Here is a 24154-nt window from a genome sequence, read left to right as displayed (position 1 = left end):
AAAAGTATGCGGTTTGATTGGCTAGAGCTTGTACTGCCATATGATTTGATTGGCTGGCGCTTCCGTCGACGCTTGAAAAGTTGAACCTTTCTCAACTTTCTAAACGAGCAACGGAGGCAATGCGATGCGACGGAACCACAAAGTGAATGCGAAGCGTCTCCGTTGAAGCATGCAACGCTGCCGTGTGGACGTACCGTGAAGTGATAGAAATCTGGATTAATTTCATGACATGTAAAAGACCTGATCAAAACAATACCAATCAAAGGTGCAACACTTACTGTACAGCCAAACATGTGTTGAGATACTTAAAGTGCACAATAAACCAGCAGGTGAGGAACATCTTAAACCTGTAGCAAAGGCTGATGCTAATTGACCAGCAGATCAAAAAGACAGAGGAAGCACAAGTGGCACTGCTTGAGTTCAACAAAAAATGTGTCTGTTATTTCATGGACATCTAAGAAAAAGAAGAAAACGTTCTTTGTTGATCCCTGAGGGGAAATAATATCTCTTTCACTCATTTTACACACAAGACCCGAAATACACAAAAAGGACCTAAACACAAGCAGAAATAGATAGATGTCCAATCCAGTGGGCTGATTATTGACAGGCGCCCAGAGCAGTTGGGATTCAGTTCATGTCTGCGGTTCCCAGGATGCCAACTGGCACAGGTCATTGTTTGTACCTGGTCTGTGCGGAGACATGAACCTGCGACCTTCTGGTTCCCAAGCCAAGTCCCCACTGACTGGGCTACCCACAGCAGCCTACATTGGCTTTGCATGTGACGCAGAGTAAATGGCAATGGCTGACATGCAGGGTTTGGAAGGTTTACTTTAAAAATGAAATCTGTTACAATAACTAGTTACAAGTCAAACAATAACAATTACCTTTGATTGGTGGATTAATGGGCATAAAGCCCCCTGAGACTATAGGGTGACCAGGTGTCCTGCTTTGTGCGGGACGACACAGCATTGTTATCCCACAAATTGAGAAGATGTCCCATATTTGATTGACATTCTGAAACTTGGCTTTTATCCAAGGCTTTTTATAAGACAATATAGGGCTATCACCATGTCAATCAGTGTCAGTCAATCAACAAAGAAATGTATTTCCGGTGTGGCTGATGGAGGGCTACTCCCAGAGAGTTTCGGTGAAATTTTCACGTATGGAGGTGAATACGATTTGCTAGACTCACAAGAAATGCCTGGCTAAAAAATTAAAAAGTTGATCAATTGACACATTCCTATGGATAGATTACCAAATATATACGGTAAGAGCAGCTGAAATACCAAATGTTTACCACAGAGTGCAGCACTCACAGTCCTACAGATCAGCAGTCTGTGGTAGTTAGCTAGCTCCGGGAATTGTTTCAGACTCCAGAATTTGGGCTGTATAAATAAAATATGATGGATTTATTGAGATCATTAAAAAAAAGAAAAAAAATCAATGCTTATTCACATGCGTATGGGTATCTGGAGTGCCAACCAACCCACACAATAACAGATTATAAAAACCCAGTCAGTAATTAGTACGGATTAAATAGCAATTCCGATTTGGCTCCCATACAGGTTTAATAAAATATATGGCCAAAGCATCTGTACACCTCCATCTACCACTTCAGGACTACTCTTTCAAAAGATGAAGCATGGAAACTGAAAACAAGCTTGATGTGGCTATTTTAACTCTGGATTAATGAATAAGGATAAGAAGAGAAAACAACAGGCCATTGTGTTAGCAATATTGCTATTTCCAGCAAGAACACATTTAAGTAGTGCACCCCAATGCAAATACTTTTTCTGGATATGTACAGATAATGTGATCTGATAGAACAATGCTGCATTGTGCTGGAGATGACGTCAGAGAACAAACTAAATGTACTTCAAACTGACCTCCTCATTCTATTCACTATCTTCTTTTTAACGAAGAATTGCAAAAAAGGTCCCGAAAGTCAATAGAATTCTTATTGTTCCTGACAGAATATATAGAATAAACATTACTTTATATTCATCTGGGCGTCATCCCATTTTGTTCATAACTCATTCATGTACTGTGACTCATAACAATTATAATTTTTTATTTTTCCAATCTCCTCCCTTTCCACTTTGTTTTTCAATTATTACAATATTACTGCTGCCTGCAATAGATTGAAAAGCATAAAGAAATAAGAACCTCATGTTAAACTTTGCATGTTGCAAATAAATGAAATCCAATGAATATGTGATAGTGTCTTATTATAAGACTCTTGAGCAGAGTTGGGTGGGTGGGTAATAATATTACTTTTGTCGGTAACGGAGTAGTGTAACGTGTTACTTTTATAATTCAGTAATCACACTACAGTTACTAACATTTCCCCAACATGCGTTACTTCGTTACTTTTATAAAATAATCACACTCACTGACAGACAAGAGGGGTTTCCGCCGCAGGTTTGTATACATGTAGGCCTACGTAATCTGCTCGATTTGCGCGTCCACATCTCCACGTGCAGTGCTGCATAAACATGGCTGAGTCTTTTCATCTGAAAGGTCCCTCAACGGGGCCGCTCGCTCTCCTTTCTTGATCGCCCTCTCACGGGTGAACAGTTCAATGTCCCGCTTCATTGTAGGAATTCTTCCATGTCTCTACCGCTTTAGTTTGACCATCTCTGTTACTAAGTTATGGAATACTAAATAAATAAGTAATTAGATACCTTACCGTTTGTAACGACGAAACGCCGTTACTGCTATTTATTAAATGGCATTAATTATACAAGTGTTCACTAGTGATGGCAGTTTGACACTGAAGCTTCGAACGGAGCTTCAACCCTGGACTTCCTATTCCATAGAAGCAGTGCTTCGAAGCTTCCTTCAAATCACGTGACATGTGACGTCCGAAGCAGCAACTGCTTCAAATCACGTGACATGTGACGTCCGAACCAGCAACTGCTTCATTTCCTGAATGAATCAACTCACTGGTTCGCCGTCCAATCAGGTGATTCAATGCACTGCCTCGTTTCGATTCTGACAGGTGACAGGTTGAAACCGTTTCAAATTTGAGCGCTTCAACACTTTATAACCGCTCTAAACAATGCGCAATGTGTGGGTTGTTGTCGTAGTTTGCATTGTTGCTGTTGAGTTGTTGTTGGCATTGCATTTGAATTGGATCATTATAGAGCAAGCCAGGAAGAAAAATAGGTCGTTCTGGCTCGTGAAACACTTCGAAATGTGGAGAAGTTGTGAACAAAAAGACAATGAGTAATATAAAAATACTTTGATGGTCTAAGGCAGGGGTCGGCAACCCGCGGCCCACGGGCCGCATGCGGCCCTTTAACCCCTCTGCTCTGGCTCCCTTGAGCTTAGACAAAAATAAGAAGGAAATTAAATTAAATTACTTGAAGGACTATTTATATTTTGTTGCATGGTTGAAAATGTTTCGTATCTTGTATTTTGAGGTGATACTGTGACACATAAGTAAAAAACAAAATGGTTTTAATTAGGTCAACTAAAATATGCGTCACATCCTGCTACGGTCCCGCGCGAGCGCCTTTTCTTGGAGGCACTCGCGCGGGGACCCCCGGCTCGATGAGCGAACTATGGAAAAATCAAAGAAAAGTACCGGAGGAACACAGGATTTAATTCTGTGTGGACAGAGTTATATGCTTTCACAGCAAACGATGCTGGTTTACCGGTATGTTTGATCTGTAGAGAGAAGTTGTCAACGGTGCTGCAGCCTTTACGTATCGAGGAACAACACGGGAGAGGAAGACAGCTGACGATCTTCAGTCATAATTCAATGGGGTATGTCATTTATTTCAGAAAACACTTTTTGTTATATTCCATGGAATGCTCTTATCGTCCCGATAGCAATGAATACATTAAATCAGGGGTACTCAAATACAAATCTTAAAGGTCCAATATTTTTTTTTCAATAAGACAAAGGTCCGTTTATTACGGTCATTCAAACTTTTAAACAATTACAACAAGATTCTTAACACGAGGTTGCAAAAACTAAAATAATCTGTATGCAGCAGTTTTCATTGTTATTGTGTCTGTGCTCGATCCCTCAGAGCTGCACAGTTATGAATAAAGGCAACTGCACCCTCTTTCATTCAGCATTCCCAATATTGCTTTATAAATGTCTTGCCCCCTTTTCTGTCGACTGAGGTTCGTCAGGCCCAACACATCTTCAACAAACTCCCCCTTTGCCTCATCATAAAAACTCACAAACACCAGCAACTGAGCATTGTCAGTGGTGTCAGTGGACTCATCCACCGCTAAGGAAATGCACTATGCATTTTGTATTCCATCACAAAGCTGATTCATCAAATCACCAGCCAGTATGTTCTTCTGGTTGCTGTGGAATCTGAGATGGGGATTTGCTTGATTTGACCTGTTATTTCCTCTTTTAGTTTGCCTTCAAACATGGTCTCCATCACTTCAGTCATGCATTCTTTTATACTTCAGTTATTATCCAGTGGAAAGCTCTTACCTACTGGCCTAGTTCAATCAAAGTGGTTACTTTCTTTTTGCTGGGCAGTGTAGTTTTACACACCGTCTTATTTGACTTTCTCAGGACTTAAAACTGTTTTTTGGGGGAAGACCCCCACAAAGAAAAACATATATTTACACACGTAAGGTCATCCTCTTAACAGTTTGGTATGCTCATCCGTGAGCAGAGCATCAAGTTGACATGTCTATTAGCTGAATGCGGCGATTACCATCTTGTTCAGCAAAACGCCTCACAAACGTATTAAGATCAACAGCTTTAGTGCGTTTTGATTCAATGATGAGTACAGCCAACCTGACAGTCTCTTCTCTGTCATTGTAGACCGCAAATACCTAATTCCTTCAGTACTTGGGTCCGAATGCTTCTCGTTTTGCGCCGTACCGTTCAAATGAAATCGCCGCCAATCATATTTCCACGCTCGCGCCAGGTCCGGGGGAGGGGTTACAAGGCGTGCGTCTTGTGCTGCATTCACTTGTACTCGGACATTAGAGACTTTCTCTCATAAATGTCCGATGAGCCACAACTTTTCTTTCAAAACAAAGCTGCCCACTGGGGTGGCAGCTGGGGTGGCAAGGCCTATTTTGAGGGTAGCAGTTGCCCCCCCATGCCACCCCAGTAGGTGAAACTAGACTACTAGCTACAGTACAGATGCATGCAACTAGATGAGCTGTTAACTCTCGCTCGGACTTTTTCTTTTTTTAAACACACGCATCTTTCCCACCCGCATTCCGCGAAGACCCGCCCTACTGTGCCTCTGATTCGCAGACTGTCGGTGGGGGAAAAAAACGCTGACAGGATGCTGAATGTGATTGAACCAATGCGTTGACAGACACACACAGACAGTGGAACAGTCGGACATGCAGAGCGCTGTTTGTAGTGGACATAGCGGAACATTTTGACTCGTTGCGTTGTGGCGATGTCTCGCAGATAACACAAATGAAAAGTATAATTTGCTCAGAGTCCAGAGACAGTTGTGGTTCGGTCCGGATCCGGACCGGAGTCCGGACTTTGAGGATGCCTGCATTAAATGCTTTGACAATAAATACATACAAAAATTCATCTCTGGAAGCCGTAGCGCTGTAAAAAGCACGACCATTCATTTTAGCCGACGCGGCTAAAATAACTGGATGGCCTACCTGCCTGTCAGCCTTCCATCTCTGTTCTATCTGTGCACAAACTTATCTCGTGGCCTCATTGATGATGTGCGTTCGTATGTGTTGGAGGAAGGACTCTGTAAGAAAGTCTGAAGGAAGAGGCCTATTTTTTCCGGTTGTGTATTTTCAAATTCTAGCGCACTCGAGGTGGTTTCTCCATTCTTACCTACCCTACCTTTAACTCTTTTTAGGGTGCAGTTATATGTTTTATTTATTTCATAGCGGGCCCATTTTAATAATATTTTGTTTTCCTTCAAATGTGCAGAGGACTCCCCAAGTGCTGTGTTTAATTTATTTTAAAGCCTGTGTATTATTTGTAATTCTCCTTATAGGAGTTCTTTGTTTCTTATTAGAGGTTAACAGTTGTATATAATGTAATAAATAGCCTAATAAATACAAAAAGACTGTAGTTTTTGTCTGATATAACAATAAATACAACTTTATTAGCTATCAAGTTATGAAATATGTTTTGCGGCTCCAGACAAAAACATTTGGGAGAAAAAGGAGCAAAATGGCTCTTTTGGTCAAAAAGGTTGCAGACCCCTCGTCTAAGGAATTGATAGCAGTGGATAGAGCCGGCGGCCAAGATGCGGCGATATCCTCCGCGCAGCTGGTTCAAAGCACGGAATAGTTAAACTTTTAATCATTGCTTTTCAACTTTAATACTTTAATAACTGATAAAAGGCCCTCTCCGCCCAAAAAAATGTCAAGCACCCTCTAGTCTCTTCTCAATAACCCAATACACACTATTATCAATCTTTAATTGCAAATAGAACATGATATTCAGTGTGTGTGTGTGTGTGTGTGTGTGTGTGTGTGTGTGTGTGTGTGTGTGTGTGTGGAATATTTTTCAAGGCAAAGATACGTTAAACCCACTGCAGCCTTGCACTTCGCCAGGAGAGGTCGCTGTAACTGAAGCTTCGAGAAATGAACCTATTTCCGACACAATTGTCCAAGTGGTTCGACGCTTCATTCAAAGCTTCATTTTGCCATCACTAGTGTTCACCCCTCATCTTGTCTGTTGTTTCCGGTCGTCTCTGTGTTCCCTCCTGCTGATTATCCGATTGTGTTCACCTGGTGCCCTGTGTTTGGTCCTCCCCTCACCTGTGTCTAATTGCTCCCCCTCACCTGTGTCTTGTTAGTCTGTGTATTTAAGTGCTGTTTCTTGTTAGGCTGGTAGTATGTGTGAGATCCTGGTGGCTGCAGGCTAGACCCACGTGAACAGCAGCAGCAGGATTGAGGCTGTGTGTAATATGTTCATTGTTTTAATAAATGCCCACGTCGGGTTATATTTTTGGACGTTCTGCCTCTGCCTCCTTGCTTGGTCGGGCCGCTCAACGGTCAGTCTCACACCGTTACTGCGCTCATAAAGAATGATAAGAATAATACGTCTTGAACTGGTTTCATTAATTCGTGTCTTGACGTTTCACAGACTGTTAGTTTGTTGTGGTAGGCTGGTAGCCTATTTTAGAGCATATACAAAGAAAGACTTGTGTTATGTCTTCCTTAATGCAATAGTAATTGGGGGTGCAAGTGGAGTCTCGCAGAGGCAAAACTGTGGCGCGCTTACACTGTAGGTGCGCCGCAGTCTGCATGATCTGCCTGTAGGGAGGGGCGGGCCGGCCCTGCGAGTAAAGTAACGAGTAAAGTAACAAGTTACTTTTTGTAGAGAGTAACGAAGTAGTGTAATATATTACTTTTTTTAAAGTAATATGTAATATAGCCTACTTTTTTTTTGTATTACTTTTTTTTTAGTAACGACTCCATCTCTGCTCTTGAGTAGTGTGCAATATCTCTGTGTGGCAGCCATCAAAGTCAGAAACATTTATTTAAAACATCCTTTAAAAAGGTCATTGTTATGTCTCCTACCATCACTTTTCTGTTTGGCCTCCATCTTCTCATGACCTCTAATTTTCCAATCACACATAAAAGCAGGGACAGCAGTAGAGCTGTTCTTTGTGAATGGGATGGCACAGCAGCCCACCACCGCTGATCCCAGCAGCACTATGGGCCAGTTGAGATTATGATTTTTAGCTGATCAAAGTCAGTAAATTCTCCCTATATCCTCTCTTTCTCTAACCAAGGAAGCCCAGTCTTGAAAATCAATATCCTTAGTGCATCATCAATGAATGAATGATCAGCAGTGGCATTTGATATCTGTCTCATCAAATCATGACTCGCTTTTCAGTCTACTTCAGAAGCTGTGGAGTGTTATCATCACAGGCTGAATTTGCTTTCATACCATTAACAAAACCCACTGTTTCTTTGTTTGATATGGAACATTGTTTTCATGCTCTCAGTTAATGTCCTCGTTTAATAATACAATTTTTTTCTTTCTTGTATTCACTGCTGAGACACAACAGAGCAGCGATTAGTATGCTACCCCATTGTGCTCATTTCCATTTGTTTTCAGTGTTGGTGAACCTCCTACAACTTTGAAAGCGTCGATGGAGCGTTTGAAAACTACCTGCTGGCTCTGGCAATGACTCGACTGGTGCTGCTGTCAAATCTCCTCCTGCAGTGTTTCCAATGCTCCCGGAAAACACAAACACACCACAATGTTTAACAGGCGTGTACATATTCTGTTGTGCAGAGTAAATGTCATGGCTGGAGAAAAAAATCACCAGAGGAGCCCTGTCAACTGGGCTATTGAAACGCTCCTTTGTGAATGGATGTGATCTTATGTTGTCGTGCAGCTGTGGTAATAAGTGCATGATGCGTACATGACTAAATCATGGCAAGAATACAAAGTAAAGCATGAGAGAAAAGCAGACCCGCCTAGCATCCAACAAAGGAAAGATTTTTTACACAACTGTGTTAATTGGTCCTTTGCTCAGAAAGCATTAAAGAGGGCTTGACTCCTGAGGGCCACAGGTTCCAATCTGGAGAGAGGTGGGAAGAGTAGGGTATTTTACTCAGGTAAAAGCAGAAATACCAGTGTAGGAATACTCTGTTAAAAAAAGTCCTGCATTCGGAATGTAAACGAAGAAAAGTATTATTATCAAAATATAGTGAAAGTAGCGACAGTAAAAGTAGTCATTGTGCAGATTGGTCCATTTCAGAATAATATATATGATATGTTTTATAATGATTGATCATGAAAGTGTTCTCAAAGCTGATAAAGGTGCAGCTAGTTTGAATGACTTTGTATACTGCAGGGTAGCTGGTGAATTTACTCCAGGTGGAACTAAAGTCTGATTTAACACTTGATTATATTTCACAGTTGTAGGGAAGTAGAAATACAAAGTAGAAATGTAAATACTCAACTAAAGTATGAGTACCTCAAAATTGTACTTAAGTAAAGTACTTGAGTAAATGTACTTAGCTTCTATCTGTACTGTCAAATTTAGACAACATAAGATTAAGCCATTATCTTTAGAAAAGAGGGCTGGATTCAGTGCAGAAAGAATGCCCAACATCCAGAATTGTGTTCCTTCAGGTGGGATTAAATCAATGAATAATTAATATGTGGTCAATATCATGACAGAGGAGAGGGAAGTCACGGGGAATTGTTCTGATGATTTATTCCTGAAGGCTGAATTCATGTCAGTAAAACATAAGGTACTTCCAATCAGCATAGCTGTATTTTTTTTGCAGGATTTGCTTTGTGTATATTGTATTCCTTATTAGAAATACCATCATCATGAGCTCCATAATGTTCCTAAATGGCTCTTTCTTTACTCAGATCCCACTCTGTGTTTTCCTTCTCAAATTAATCATTCACTAATTTGTATATAATGTTTAGGTGGTCTCGTGAGGATTTTAAATTCAATTTAAAACGTTAATTATTCTGCTTACTCAAATGTCAATTATAAATTGTATATTGTATTCAATGTTTACATTTTGCGATGGCTGGACTAGCATAATATACACTGCCTTCAATTCTGTATTTGTATATATATATTGTGTATTCAGTAAATATACTTGATATTTAATTTGTTGTTGTTTCCTTTTGCTAATAACTTGTCTTTAAAACTATATTTGATGAAACCACGAATGACAATGTGAATAATACATAGTGTTTTAAGTTATTTCAATTGAGTACAATTCTCTGTAGCGGATAAACTGTGTTATGTACTGTGGATCGAAATGGCTTGTAATCCAATCCTGGTTTTACAGCTTTGCTTCAAAATAACATCCTGTGGTTTCATAACTAGCGAGCAAACCTGAGCTGTGAAAATTGCATCTGATGTTTAACTTGTAGTCAGCATATTCTCACCGTCACATCTTTAATTTTCAGCCACATAGCTTGTCCAGCTTTTGGCAATTGGGTGACAGATTTTGCCCATGGGGTACACGTTGATTTGCAGCATTTGGCTTACCCTGTTTCAGTTGACGTAAGTGGGCTAGATTATTAAGAAATGCACGGATAAGCTGGTTTCAAATCTCGCACCCAAAGAGCAAAGCACAACCCACCGTTTTTGTTTACTAAGAGAAGAATTTGATCTGATTTACTGTTGTCATTTGTACCAGCAGTTGCATCTCCATATGTCATGCAGTAAAAAGAAACACTGACATACCACATTATTTTTAAGTTCTTCACTTGAGCTTTTTTGAAATTCATATGTAATAACAAAGTTGAAGAATTTGAAAAAGAATTTCCCTCTAAGAAAAAATATAAATATAGTTAGGGTTAACAGTCAGACAGAGTAAAGTTTAAAAAAGCCCCTTCATTTGGTTAGGCTTCTCCTTAGGCTAAAGCTGCACTCACATGATGAGCTGTCTGCTCTTTGATTACTGCAAGGTTGGGCGCAGAGCAAGGAAAAACAGGTCCAAAACTGTCGGTTTCTATGGTTACATCCCCTGCTAGCTTGCACAGCTTCACATAGGTGTCGTCTTATTGGTTGTGTGTCAAACAGTGAGTGGTAAACACGTTCAAAGTTTAAAAAATGTGCACCTTTTTTTTTGGTCTTCTTTCAATCTGAAGGTTGTGGGTCCGATCCCAACCCCCTCAGTCGACATGCCGATGTAGCCTTGAGCAAGATACTTAACCCTGAGTTGCTCCTGATTGCATGGTGTGTGAATGTGCATAAATGTTGGCTTACTTGAGCAAATCTGTACAATTGAGCAGTGCACAGGTGAATGATAGCTTGTAATGTGTAAGGCGCTATATAAGTACAGTCAACTTACTTTGAGCATAGCGCTCAGCAAACATTTCGAGCAGTGCAAGATGTCAACGGTAGCGTTACTGCCTAGTCAGTTGGCCCCGCTCTCTCCATAGAAACACAACGTCCGCGCAGAAGCGTTTCACCGCTGGTCATATGAAGACAGCTTATGATTCAGAAGATTCAATGTGCAGAGTGCAGATCAGATGTGATTGTGCTTTGATTTTCTTACATGTGCAGTCTCATCAATCAATGCAACACTGAAAGCCGATCCGCTCACGTTGAATTACTGTAAATGTCACTTTTCAAAGCTACTGTCCACAACTGCTCTTTATTCCACCCACTATACTGATGCTGGAATCAAATCTTAAGGAATGGATGGATGGCATCCCTATCTCCCAGAAATTACATCTATATGTAAAAGACAAATGTAATGCCTGATTGGTTCAGAGGCAATGTTTCTTGATTGAATGAAGCCTAACATTCAAGTAACACAATGAAGTCTGATTTAAGCTGGCCAAGGTGGTTGGCAAGCGTATCAGAACAAAGGAGGGTTTATAACCAGACTCCACTTTGTGGTTACATCTAGACTAAAAAAGCAAATTAAAAACTTTAGGTATGATGCTGTTTGATTTCAGATGGCTAGGAGTATTATGTGAGTAGTAACATGAGTAATATCAGCATTATTTTGTAAGGCTTAAAGTATTCCTATATAACAGAGCTAGCTTTAAGACCATGTGGAAGAACAGTCCTCCATGCGAAATATATTCAGATTCTGTAACTCCCACATCAAATGAATTTATGCAAGGTTTGTGTGTGTGTGTGTGTGTGTGTGTGTGTGTGTGTGTGTGTGTGTGTGTGTGTGTGTGTGTGTGTGTGTGTGTGTGTGTGTGTGTGTGTGTGTGTGTGTGTGTGTGTGTGTGTGTGTGTGTGTGTGTGATATGATGGATCCTCTTGGACAGAGAGGTGCCAGCACTGCCACATGGCATTAGGCTCAGAAGGGAGAGTGGTGCATATTGGGAGCACAAACCAGGGGGAGTGATCACAGATATTATACTGGCTGATTCTGATTCTGTCACTCCACTGACACAGACGTGAGGATGTGTTTACGCGGCCTGTTCATGTGTGGAGTGTGGTTGTAGGGGTTAAATTATTGATTGAAGAAGTTCTTCAAATTTAACTTTTCTGTTATACAGGATATATATGTTATTTTACAGTGTGTTGTTGTTTTATTTGTTCAAAGCTGCTTTGGGCAATGTTACCAAAAAGCTATGGTCAATTATGGACAAAACAGACTTAATTTCGGGAGTCTACGTCGCCACTGCACCGGAAACAGTGGCATTTGAAGATATCAAGGTACAGTGATGATGTATTTTTGCAGGACAAGTCTGAAGGGAGCATCGCAAGGGCTCCCTCGATGTCCACGAACAACAACAAGAAAACCTCTGAAGCCTATGCTAACCACAGATCTTATTTCAGGCATCTAACCAGTACACTTACTTCAGTGAAATAAAAGAATGCCAACTGTGTTTACATCCATAATGCTTGGTGCTCAAATGTCAATGTTGATTGACTTCCAATCCCGCATGTTCACATTAGTTAAAGCTAATTACCTACAGCTAACTATTGGTGCAAAACCTAAGAGTTAATGTTTTGGAGGCTGGTTTACTGGAATAGCCTACTGGGACACTTCATGGTATTGACATTTTAATCAACAATGAGCCATTAATTAATGTTATCTATTTCACTTGTGCTTTTTAAGTCAGAATTGCTGCTGAAAAAAGGGCTATATTGTCTCTAACTGTTCCCGGGAGGTAACTCTGTAGCCACTAAGACTTTCACATGTACTTGTGCAACCCATTTTCATGGCATTTCGTGTTCACCAACACGATTTTTAATCCATTGATTCGCGTTCACCAACACGATTTTCCCCTTTTTTTCATGTTGCACAGCACGATTTTAAAAGCAATGTATTTCTACTGGTAATGTGTTTCGTGCCTGCAGCACGTCTTTTTCTCCGGTCGGGTCGTGGAAGACCGGAAGCTGCATTGGTTCATAAAAACATGTTCTTACTCAATATCAAGCCACAATTATTGCGTTTATTTTAAATCGTATAATTTCGGACTGTTGCCGTCTGTGAGAAAAATAAATGGGGCTCTGAGCCTCAGAATACTGAAATCTGTATTTTAAAATCTTTTTTTCTTTCTATTTTGTTATTCTTTTCAAAATAACACACTGTTATTTACTCACCAATAACACACAATTATCCTTGCTTTTATTTATTGGTTTGATTCCATAATCTTGGGCTTTTTTGGCATCCGTCAGGAACTGAATTTCAAAATAAAAATAACCGGAAACAGATGTAGGCATTTCGAGCGATTACCCAAGATCCTCAGATATGGTTTAAGCTCGCTGATTGAATGTTTTAGCTGCAATGCATTCTGGGAATTGGTGTTTATTAGATATGAAATCCGGAAAACATTTTAAAAGAATAAAATAATACTTAATTCCGAGTGTTCTTGCTTTTCTCTTTGAAAGTCATCACATAACGGCAATACACGGTTCGGCTGCATCACATATTACAGATCTGCCGTAGTTCTTTATTTATAGAGCCCTGATGAGAAGACCTTTGGAAAAACTGGAAGAAATGCAGCAGAAACTGAATACTTGACGTGGATCATAAATATATCAACAATTAAACAACATCTTCAATTTCTCTTCACACAATACGTCTCCTTGCAGTATCAACACTAATTCAGCTGACTTTTATATTTGATCTAATTCATAGATAGGTTCTATTTACAGCATAACGGTGCACAGCTGATATAAAAGGACTTGTAGTTTTTAAAGATATTACTGATTTTCTTTGAATATAAGAATGTAAATACTGAGTCTGAAATAATATAGCAATATGCTGTAAAATTATGTGAAAACATGAATAAAACTACACATCTTCAGATGTTGTACATACATAAGTGTCCTACACTAATAATACAAAGTTATTATGGCTGTGTGTACCTTGTGTGCACCGCCTAGTGGTTAAATCACGTTATTGCATTTTATTTTATGTGTTATATTTGATAAAAAAAATATTAAGAGTACATACTTTCATAGGGGGAAAGTAGAAGGTCTGTGATAGAAGTATAGAATATAAAAAATCAAGAAGATACTATAAGTGATCTCTAAAACAGTTTAGTGCACGATGTACAAAGATATTAATAGGAGGATGTGCAAAACAGAAAAACAAATTAACCTTTATTTAAACATTAAATAATACTTTAGATTAAGGTCTTCTTTTAAATAAGAAAAACACTTTGGGGGTATAATTTATCTACAGATAAATATTAAGCCTGACAAAGTACTTAACGTCTAATATATTGCTTTCCTGCAATGTTAACTATGTTGAAGCACTTATTTTAACTGATATTATACATATGAATTATGTATGTAGATAGTATAAGAAATGTGCAGAATATGACAGTTTAATGGTGGAGGTACACACATATTGATAGATGTCTTGTAATGCGCTGTTGAGGAACCTGTAACCCAAGATTTTCATTCATTGCATACACCGTAGTTGTGTATATGATATGTCAATAAACCTTTGAAAATCTTGAAATCCTGAAAGGGATTTGAAAAATAGCCATAATATACAGTCTTTAATTAACTATTAGTAGAGAATAACGAGTAATGAATATACTTTATTACTCGTTTCCATTCATGTCAATTGCAGATAAATGTTTAGTCTTCTCAAGCACCAACTATCAAATATCTCTCCTGATTGTTGGCACTTGACAATCACCTTCCCTGAATTTTACTAAAGTCTGATTTAAGGGTTGTTTATATTTCACATCATTAATCAGAATCTGCAAAGTAACTCAAATAAGTGTAGTGGAGTAAAAATACCAGGTTAACCTCTGAATTGTAGTGGAGTAGAATTAACAAAGTAACAATGAGCTGTCATGTGGGTATATATTAATGCTGCCCATAATGGATACAAGCGATTTTCACCCATTTATTAATTATATTTTTTACATTTGATAACACCAATGTGTTTAACACTGGCAACTTCTAATTGTGGGAAAAACTAAAACGTTCAGTAGAGACGTCCCATAGAAAATTTTGCGAAACACAATAGCCAGCATGTGTAGTTCTGGGGGGGGGCGTTCGATTCCAGTTTTGGATAGTCTGGCGTGGTTTCGTTCCATTTCAAACAGCTGTTTGGCGCTCGGCGTAACCTTGGCGCACTGCCACTCCAACATCCAATCCCAGAGCTTGAAGATTAATCACGGGGACTGTAGTCCTAAACAATAGCTGGGGATTATGGGTAGTGTAGTGTCTTCGGCCATCCTAAACTCCTAGAGGCCTACGTCTGTTTCCGGTTATTTTTATTTTGAAATTCAGTTCCTGACGGACGCCAAAAAAGCCCGAGATTATGGAATCAAACCAATAAATAAAAGCAAGGATAATTGTATTTTATTGGTGAGTAAATAACAGTGTGTTATTTTGAAAAGAATAACAAATTAGAAGGAAAAAAGGATTTAAAAAATACAGATTTCAGTATTCTGAGGCTCTGAGCCCCATTTACTTTCCTCACAGACGGCAACAAAAGTCAGAAATTATACGATTTAAAATAAAAGTAATAATTTTGGCTTGATATTGAATAAGAACATGTTTTTATGAACCACAGAGCTTCCGGTCTTCCACGACCCGACCGGAGAAAAAGACGTGCTGCAGGCACGAAACACATTACCAGTAGAAATACATTGCTTTTAAAATCGTGATGTGCAACACGAAAAAAAGGGGAAAATCGTGTTGGTGAACACGAATCAATAGATTAAAAATCGTGTTGGTGAACACAAAATGCCATGAGACTGGGTTGACTTGTGGCACCCAATCAGCTAACAAGGGGAAGGAACGTTTAACAGTTTCCTGAAATCAGATTTGACAACTTCTGGGTGAAATATGCCTAAAACTTTCTATAATTTGTCCATTGTGGTAGTTTATAGTTTCTTATAGTTTATATTTTCACCTTGGAGTGTGAACTGGGAAAGTAGCCTAGAGGTTCCTTAAAAATCCACTACACCAAACGAATAATAAAAAACTTTAATAAAAACACCGGGGCTTTTCTCCTCAAGAGCCTTATGCTACGATCAGACCGGAAGGGATGAGAATATTCGCTTCACTCTAATCGCTCGAGTTTCACCGCGGCTGCCAGCTGTGTTTACTCGCATCATTCAAACAAGACGCGCTGGCTCGGGAGCTACAACTACAACAAAATGAAAATATTTTACCGTGATTAAATTGTAATACACGTTTCTAAATGATGCCGACGTAACAACATACTGATACCGGTTCGTAAAAACCATGAATTAATGCTTGACAAGTCTGCAGACAAGACAGCAGGCGAAAAACCTTTTAAAATGCTTGTTTTCTGAATGGAGATTGGGTCGACCAAGCTAAGCTAACGTTGTATATGCTCACTCCACACTCATAACAACGGCCTACAGACATAAATAAACCAGCGACTGTATTCGCCATGACACAGACAGTCTGTGGTTTGTACTTGTTTAACTTCTGTACAGTTTCTGAACAGATATGAGGAGCTGTGATCTCTGTGCACTAACTGCTAACAGCTAATGGCTGATGTTTTCTGGTTGAACGTCAGTGACGGCAGGCTGAGATCCTCACCTCTGATTGGCTTCCGCGAGAACGCGTCAAGTGAATTTGCCGCTCGAGTTGAAAAAATTGAACTCTCGCGTTTGACGCGACCCCCTTCAATCACCTCAATTGCGTGATTCGCGCCGCGTCCACCGCTTCATGTGTGCTGTCGGAGTGAATTCGCGTCTGATCGCGTCTCTGCATTGACTTTACATGTAATCGCGCCGCCCCCAAACGTTGCATCGCGTCCGGTCTGAACGTAGCATTATATCGATTCAACATTAACCCCACTTTGTAACCGATGGGCTCAGCTGAAATTGCGCAAAGCTGTAGGTGTGAGACTAAGGGGCAAACTAGAGCTATGGCCGGCCTGATGCAATCTAAAACCAAGCTTTCATCTCTGTGGGTAATCCGGCACTGACCTAAAGTAACAGAAAAGCAAGGGAGGAGATGGCGGGCAGAAGAAATGCAAGCAACGGAACATTGCTTGAGAGACAACTTCTATGAGATTTACCGGAGTGCATTCATCCTCGAGCACAGCAGCTCACTTAATTGCCTGTTCATCTGTCGCCTCGCTAGGATTTCCCTAGACATTAATCAAGCTTTCATCACACCCATTTCCCCACCTCTGCTGCTGCATCAGCCTCACTAGTGCTGTCTCAAATGTACTTACTCTTGCTGTTTTCTGTGCATAAGTGCGTCCCAATGCAAAGTTGGGCAAAATGTACTATGAATACCCAGATGGTGCAATGGCAATGCTGAAAAAGTTATGTGTGGAAGAATGGACACTTCTTGCACTCAATGATTGCCATCTTGGCTACATAACAGAAGCCATGCTACCAGTTACAATTGTGCTTGCTGCTTTGGACACAGCACTAAAATACCAAAACAAGTGAGTTTGTTGTCACTATTTAAGTACACACCACTTTACTAGTACAAAAAATAAGCCACCATTAAATGTATCAGGATAATTGAGTAATTTGTTCCTGCTAAAGATCGTTGCTAGCTAGCTAGCTAACAGTGTCATTCTTCATTTGGGGTGAGGGCGAAACAGCAGTGTGATAATTAAACAACACTACATAGTCAAAATAAATAACAGCGCACAACATGCACTGTACTAAGGGAAGTAAAAGCATTAAGAAACAGCAAAGGATGGTGACTTAAAGTAATATCAAAATTCAGTGGTTGTCCGCTGCCAAGCATGCAGGTTTGACTCCCGAGCTCGCGGAAGCATTCGGCAATGTCATCCCTTTTGTCTCCGCCTTTCAACACTGTCTAGTGAATTAAGGCACTTTCTAGACCACAACATATCTTCAAATATCCAGCACTGTTGCCTGGCAGCAAAGAGTAGTGGGTTCAAACCCGCTGGATTGGGTCATTCTGTGTCGAGCTTGCATGTTCTTCCTGTGTCAGTGTGGGTTTACTCCAACTTCCTCCTACAGTCCAAAGACATGCAGGTTAGGTTTATTGTTGAATATAACCCATAGGTGTTAATGTGAGAATGAACTGTCTCTTTGTTTCAGCTCTTTTGCAATATCAAATGGAATCGCAAATCTGGATCTAAACCTCTGCAAACAGAGAGTAGTGCTATTATCCTTTGTATATTAAACATTGACATGAAGATGTAAAGGAATTAATTAAAGATTAACGTCACATAATCCTCTTGTCATTTGTCACACAAGTTATGTTGATACCATAATTTATCACATTATTAATGCGGCTGATTCCACAGAAGGCATGGACAATGGGCCATGGCTTTTTTGTGCTGCTGGATGATTGCTAAGATCTGTTTTACCTTTTATTCACTGTCACAGGATATAGTTTTCCAATGACATGCTTATGTAATCCTGCAGTGCACAAAAAAAACTTCACTGACTCGAAGTCAACTCTCGAACTACAGAGAATAACCTTGATCAATCTAATCCTTTCTACTTCTCCTGTTCAACGTATCCTTTATGAAAACTTTATTAAGAACAATCTCGGTTCTATTTGAATGCTTACAGGTGCCTAACAGTTATATATTTCCAAGCCAAAGTTCATTGGCATTCCTCTTCATGTTTCAGCTCCATATTCATTTCACTTCAGTGGCCCACAAGAGAATCCGATTATTTTAGTGAAAAGTAACATGAAAGGACTTCAATCTTCTTCACGCTTTTGAAAAACTGAAAGAACAGTGACATTTCCACAAGGCAACAAACTATGTGTGCTGGCACTCCTTAAATGAAAATGTCTCTAAGATGCTTACTATTGTAGCTTTGGTTGAATCCATCCTCCTAACATCAAGGAGGACACAAGACACCGCTACAAATTAGAGCAGTGACTGTCAGTTGGGGTTAAGGGGCCCCAAATGGTGCAGGGGTTGGTCAGGCGTGCAGTGCAACGTAGCATGATACCTGAAGGCTAATGGTAATTGACATTCCTGCTTGGTTGAGTCATGGACACGGGCCACACTGACAGTCAAGTGCAGTGGAGCCCAGGGGTGGGGGGGATCATTTCTCAAGGCGCCGCCTCCAATTAGCCAGGCCATGCTGGAGGTCTCTGTTGGCTCCCCATTAAAATGTTAATCAAATGGAACACAAACCTGCCTGTGGTCAGCATATCCTTCCACTAAAGGCTTCCACAAATTTAATTTAAAAATATGCAGGTATGTCATTATGTCAGTGTCACCCTGATTTCCTCACAGAAATATTAACAAGGTAAAGAGAGATCAGAAATAAAGCTTAAAACAAATCCTAAACACTGGAACACTTGGAAATTCCTTCCATTTAATGTTATTTTCCTCACCAAAATGTAGTCGAACATAGCTAGAGTGTAGTTATGCCCATGAAAATCAAATCTTGTGTCACAGGCTTCTCCAACAGTGCAACACAAAACACAGATAAACAGAAAAAATATAGTGCAACTAAATAGTAAAACAAAAAGAAAAATAGTTTTAAAAAAGTGAAATAGTGCAATAAGAGTCTATATAATAATTTATTGGGAATGCTGTTAACAGCATTCCAACTATCTGTTCTTCTACGCACAAAATTATTTATTATTCCGCCTGTTATTTTGGCCCTCTTCTTCTCCCGCATTGAACATTGCAAGAAACTCCGTTCCAACATCAAAACGTTCAGCTCGGTCGGGAATTGATGGCTATTACTTTTTTCATTCATAACTTTCATAATTCCAGATATACATCCCATAATTCATCACATTTTTAACATAGAAGTCAATGGAGAAATTCTTCACACTTCAACAAATCTTCATGCAACTTCAACTGCTAACTGTTCATTCATACTGTACTTCCACTCAGAAACCTCATTCCAACTTTAAAATGTTACACATCTTTCTGACATTATTCGTGTAACACAACTTTTAAATCTGATTCTTACTTTTAGAGATATTAAACATTGTTCAGACCTTGGTACAGAGGCCTTCTTCAGATTTTAACATTAACTAGAGTGTGTGATGTCACAGCTAGAGTGTAGGAAATCTTGAAATTTGTCTTCATATTTCTTTTTTAAACTGCCATAATTCCCAAACCCTACATTCCTGAGACATAATTTTTCATGACAAACGTAGGAAAACACCTCGTAGCTTGAAAAATAGCAAATAATTAATTAAAAATAGTTAAACAAAATGCCTCTTGAGGGCATGAAGTGACAACTACTTTCAACATGTCTCCATTAAAGCCCATAGTAATTTCAGGCTGATATTTCCTCATAGTAGCAGCCGCACACTTTTAAACTGCCAAAAAGGCCACATTATTAACTCGAAAGTACACAAAAAGCACACTTCAGATACTCAAGGTCCTTGTGATGCTTCACGCTTTGAAATTTCACCGATATCTGTTACGGTTCTTCAACAAAACGTTCACATGTAAGAGAGTTATCTCTCATTCAGAACAATGGAAACCTTTGATCTCTGGACACTTCGTTAGCTCAAATATAAACACCTGTGTCATGGAACACGATGATGTCATCGCTCCAACTGACATGCTCAGAGCAGCAGACTTCAGATAAAGGTTAATGGTCCTGCCCTCAACAGCTCTACGTCAATTATGGGGTGTCATCATATGCCGTTTCCATGGAAACACGTCCCTCGCCATAAAAGACGATGTCGCTTTACATTAACTCCTATGAAAATGTTCAAAAAGTGCTCAAACTTCACATGTGTGCTAACAGTCCAGCCATGAAGACATCTACGGGACGGTTTTGACACAATGCTCGCCATGAAACACGGTTTTCTCATAACTTCAGTGAAAATGCTCCAAACGGCCCAAAACTTCACAGGTTTGGTAACGATGCAGCCATCAATGCATCTAAGCGTATTATGGGATGTCATCAAATGTCGTTGGCATGGCGACAGATCATTCGCCATCAAGTTACTTCAAAAGTTTACAGTTCAAATATTCTGCTGCTTTCCCAAGCCTTTTTACTTTCTTTTCTTCTCTCATCACACATTCAAGCCCCCAGTGTTCATGTATCATTTCAATCTAAATTCTTCACTTTCTTCTTACACATTACATTTCAGCATAGCAATTCAGCGTCAGCTTTTCAGCATAAAGCATTCCCACTAGCAATTTCTTCAGGAATTGCATTCTCTAGTATGTTATTATTATGATATAGATAATAAGAGGCTATATAATAATATGTAATATGCAAGTTATTGAAATATGATATATATATATATATATATATATATATATATATATATATATATATATATATATATATATATAGGTAAATAGATATATAGGTAAATAGATAAATAATTTGAAAATATGTTTTGAGTAGCAGCCAGATGAATATTAAGGATGTTGTTTCAACTGTTCAGGTATTTAACAGATTTTGCTTCAACAGTTCAGGTGTTTAACAGTCTTATTGCCTGTGGGATGAAACTGTCCCTGAGTCTGGTGGTTTTAGTCCGGATGCTGCGGTAACGCCTGCCAGACAACAGCAGCCAGAACAGTTTGTGGCTGGGGTGATGGGGGTCTTTTATAATCCGGAGGGATTTCTTCCTGAGGCGCTGGGAGTAAAGGTCCTCCACGGATGGCAGCTCCGTCCTGGTGCTGCTCTGTGCAGTTTTCACCACCCTCTGTAAAGCCTTACGATTGAGGGCGGTGCAGCTGCGTACCATGCCGTGATGCAGTCAGTTAGGATACTCTCTATGGTGCACCTGTAGAAGGTCAGGATGCTCTCTATGGTGCACCTGTAGAAGTTGCAGAGTATCCTGGAGTCCATATTGAACCTCCTCAGCCTGTGGAGGAAGAAGAATCGCTGTCGAGCTTTTTTGGTGATGGTGGTAGTGTGAAGAGTCCATGTCAGGTCCTCAGTGATGTGGACACAGAGGAACCTGAAGCTGCTGACACTCCACCGTAGTCCCATTGATGGAAATGTGGGCGTGTCCCTCTCTCTGCTGCTTCCTGTAATCCACAATCAGCTCCTTTGTTTTGCTGACGTTGAGATGGAGGTTGTTATCCTGGCACCAAGATGTCAGGTTTTCAACCTCCCTTCTGTACGCCGTCTCGTCGCCGTCTGTGATCCGGCCGATGACGGTCGTGTCGTCAGCAAACTTCACGATGGTGTGGAGCTGTGTATGGCCACGCAGTCGTGAGTGAACACGGAGTAGAGGAGAGGGCTGAGCACGCAGCCTTGAGGGGCTTCGGTGTTGAGGATCAGGGTGGAGGATGTGATGTTTCCCACCCACACTGCCTGGGGTCTGCCCGTCTGGAAGTTCAGGATCCTGACTGGATCCTGAACTTCCTGACGGGCAGACCCCAGGCAGCGCGGGAGAGGGCGCTGTTGAGCCCGAGATCTCTGAGCTTGATGACCAGCTTGGAGGGCACAATGGTATTGAAGGCCTGTAATCAATGAACATCATTCTCACATATGTGTTCCTCTGGTCCAGGTGTGAGAGGGCAGTGTGGATGGGTCGGCTTGTTCTCGTTAATACAGTGAAGGCACATCATACTGACTAAAATGCACACCTGAAGACACAATGCTTAGGCATTTTGACCATATGCTTACATTTTGTATTGCAAATGACTAGAGTACTGTTACATATATGCAGCGATAAACACTCTACAACAGGAGCTATTTCTTAGGCATGGTACAAATAAACTAATATACATAAAAGGAAAGAAAGACTACTGTAAAACGTAATGGAAGGTTCAAAATATAATAGTTTAACAAATTGCAGAAGCTCCGGAACATAACATCCCCTAAATAAGCAATAAGGTTTTAGGAAGGGGCTCTTTTTTTAGATTCCAATTTGTTCGGACCATGATGCAGTTTTATCCGTGCGGAAAATAAATACTATCAAGAAGTTTTCAATTCACATTTTTGGCAGTGAGGTCCAGCTGGTCCAGATGGTTGCAAGTGTATTCTAGTCATCGTGGAGAATGGCATTGGAAATAATTTCAATTGTCCAGGATACATTTTATTGGCACGTTTTAGTTTTAGCCACAGAATAATTTGTTCATCGATCACATTTTGTCAGCCTTTTTGAAATCTTTGGTGCAGCTCTGAAAGATGTGGTAAAAACACGAGGGAGGGTTGAGGGTGAGCTACTCCAGCCCCGAAGGGCCGCTGTGCATCATGGCACCTGCAGGGCACTGAGCGACAAGTTGACACGACACTGTGACTGTGATTGAGTCCTTCTTCTGTCATTTTTGACACCTGAGTGATAAGTTCCGGACCATCAGTGATTCGAGTTATCAGCTTCAGAAAACATGAGGAAGAGTGTCAGAAGCTTTTGGGACAACATATGTCAAGGAGTCCAAGACTTGTTATTTTTATTTATTATGTATTATTTTATTTATGTATTGAGGGTCGCTGAGGGTGCTGCCGTTGTTTGTTCGCCGCTCCTCCGCCCAAAATCTTGTTCTTTAGTCCAGGTCAGAACCTCTCCTGTCTGGCTCTTTATTTTTTGAACGTCAGTCATCAGCAAAAATAGCAGCATCTTTCTATCGAATCGACTTTGTGTTGTCATTTCCTACCTGCTGGCTCTTTCCTGTTCACCGGTCCCTCCCGAGACCACATCACTCCCGTCCTCCAGAACCTCCACTGGCTCCCCGTCCGTCAAAGAATCAACTTCAAAGTCCTCCTCATTACTCACAAAGCCCTCAACAACCAGCCCCCCGCCCCCTACCTCACAGACCTGCTGCACCACCACACCCCTTCCCGCTGCCTCCGCTCATCAGAAGCCAACCTCTTATCAATCCCCACCCGCATCAATCACCGGACCTGGGGGGACAGAGCCTTCTCCGTCGCTGCCCCCTCCCTCTGGAACTCACTCCCCCAACCCATCAGAGACTGCACTGACCTCACCACCTTCAAAACACTCACAAAAACTCACCTGTTCAATCTGGCTTTTAATGTGTGATTGTTTTTGTTCGACCTTAACTATATATGTATTTGTTGTTCTTTTCTTTTCTTTTCACTATATCTGTAAAGCGTCTTTGAGCACCTGTAAAAGTGCTAACAAAATACATCTGTTATTATTATTATTTCTCTCTCCGGACCAAAAGTTGTCTTTTAACAGTTCTCTGAAATCAATAGCTCATAGTTCATAAAAAGTATTTATTAATACAAAGAGCTGAATGGAATTAGATCAATAACTGGGTATACACCTGACTGAATGCTGCACCTACTTTGATATAAAACATCAAACATTATGACCAAATGACCCTTGTTCTCATTGCTTATCGTCAACTGATATAATTAATTTCAAATTGTTCTAATTCACTGTCAATATGTCTCCATTGTTTT

General features: G+C 40.3%; 1 protein-coding gene across 1 annotated transcript in view; it reads right to left on the bottom strand.

The window, feature by feature from the left end:
* The window catches only part of kirrel3a (kirre like nephrin family adhesion molecule 3a), a 456972-nt gene that overhangs the window by 273055 nt on the left and 159763 nt on the right, over positions 1-24154 (bottom strand). The gene's annotated exons all lie outside the window — the stretch shown is intronic.

This window comes from Notothenia rossii (assembly GCF_949606895.1).
Source record: "Notothenia rossii genome assembly, chromosome: 9".
NCBI classification, from domain to species: Eukaryota; Metazoa; Chordata; class Actinopteri; order Perciformes; family Nototheniidae; genus Notothenia; species Notothenia rossii.
This window is presented reverse-complemented; position numbering and strand designations above follow the sequence as displayed.